We start from the raw sequence: 2,283 nt of genomic DNA on the forward strand, positions 1-2,283 counted from the left end.
CCACAGATGTTTTCTGTAAAGGGCCAGATAGTAAATATTTTAGGTTTTGTGAGCCATACAGTCTCTGTACCAATTATTTAACTTTGTCATTGTATTGTGAAACAAGCTACAGGCAATGTATTAATGATGGGTGTGGTTATGGTCCAATAAAACTTTATTTATGGATACTGAATTTTGAATTTCATATAATTTTTATGTAGTGAAATACTATTCTTTGTAAAATTTTTCCAGCCTTTAAAAACTAAAGCTATCATTGGCCTGCAAGCAGTAGGAAAATGGGGTGGATTTGGCTCTCAGGACAGAGTTTGCTGACCCCTATTTTGGGGAACTAATTAAAATGTATAGATTGCAATTTAAAAAGATTCACATCAAAGTTTTTATGTTGGTCAAAAGGACAGTGATTGAGTAAATTAGAGCACATTTATGACATTTTTTGCAGCCAATTAAAATAATATAAAGACTATGTAGCAACATGAAAATGCTATGATAAATACCAAGTCGAATAAAGCAGACTCAAAAATTTTGTCTACTCTGATTATAATTATGTTGAGTGAAATGCGAATAAACTATGTGCAAATTATGTATGCACAAGGATTGAAAGGGAAAATGAAAGCTGCTCAATTTATATGAAGTTCGGACTGTGGGTAATTTGTTTTTACCGAAATGTGAATATCAACCTTCTTTCTAATTCTCAGATTCTGTGATGCCAATACCATGGATATTTAGCTCAAATGAGTTCACCAGGTGAGCTCCCTTTGCAGACAAAGAAGGAAGAGGACATAACCTAGATTGGCCAGAGGTTAGGGGAGTTTTAAGCACTGTTCCAGTTAAGCTGTGCTGCACAACAAACACCTCCACACTTAGTGGCCTAAAACAACAACCATTGTATTATTATACCCACAGATTCTGTGGGCTAGCAACTCAGTCAAGGCACAGCAGCTGTGGCATGTCTCTTCCCTGCCGGGTCTGTGGCCTCAGCTGGAAAGGCCAGAATGCCTGCAGGGGACTCGACCAGCCAGGGGCTGGAGCAGTGGTTCTCAACCTTGGCTGCACATTAGAATCACCTGGGAATCTTTTTAAAATCTTGATTTCTGGGCCTCATTCCGGAGGATTTTAAAAAGATTCCCAGGTGATTCTAATGTGCAGTCAAGGTTGAGAACCACTGGGCTGGAGGATCCACTTCTGAAATGGCTTCTTCACTTCCTCTCTGGAGCCTGGGCAGGGATGATTACAAGGATGATGCATTCGTTTCCTAAGGCTGCCGGAACAAGGTACCACAAACTGGGCGGCTAAAACAACAGAAATGTATTGTCTCACAGTCCTGGAGACTAGACATCCGAGATTGAGGTGTAGGCAGAGCTGGTCCCTAATGAGGGCCATGCCCCTCTCCTAGCTTTCAGTGGGTTGCTGGCCATCTTGGACGTTCCTTGGCCTGTAGATATATCATGCCAATCTACGTTTTCATGTTTACGCGGTGTTCTCCTGTAGGCATGTCTACCTCTGTGTCCAAATCCCTCCTTTTTAAAGAACACCAGTCATTTGGGCTCTACTGACGTCATCTTAACAGGAACATCTACAAAGACCTAGTTTCCACAAAAGGTCATACTCACCAGTACTGGGGGGTTGGGATGTCAGCATCTTTTGTTGGATGCTACTCATACCATAACAATTGAGCTCAGCTAGGACTGTCCACCACAGCACTTACACAGGGCCCGTGCACATGGCATGGGGCTGGGTGCTGAGAGGACCATCCCCAAAGCAAGCTTTCCAGGTGCACTAGCTTTGGAAGCCATACTGTATTGGTAGAAGTAGTCACAAGTGTGCCCAGATTCAAGAGAAGGACATAGACCTCACCTCCTAATGGGAGGACTACCAAAGAATTTGCAGTCATTTTTAACAACCACTGCAAGTAAGGATCTTTACCGTGGGGTTTGTGGGCCCATTGGGAATCCACAGATGCCTTCCAAAGGTTCTGAGAAACCTCAGAAGCTATGCAACATGTTGTATGAACTCAATTTCTTTTCTCTGGGGCATGAGTCCACAGCACTCATCCTATGTTCAAAAGGTCTGTGACCTACAAAATGATTAGGAAGTACTGGAATAGCGGGTCCATCTGCTGCTTCTAAACAGAAAGTGACACTCCTCCCTTTCTCTAATTCAGAGAAAATATTTTCTACCTCTGGCTGGGCATCAGAGCCAGCCTTTCTCTTTCCCCGAGGCAGCTTCTGCCATCTGCCAAATGGTGCTGTTCTGTGACCCTGTGTCCTTGAAGCTGCTCAGAAG

The sequence above is a fragment of the Myotis daubentonii genome, chromosome 3 (genome assembly GCF_963259705.1).
Source record: "Myotis daubentonii chromosome 3, mMyoDau2.1, whole genome shotgun sequence".
NCBI classification, from domain to species: domain Eukaryota; kingdom Metazoa; phylum Chordata; class Mammalia; order Chiroptera; family Vespertilionidae; genus Myotis; species Myotis daubentonii.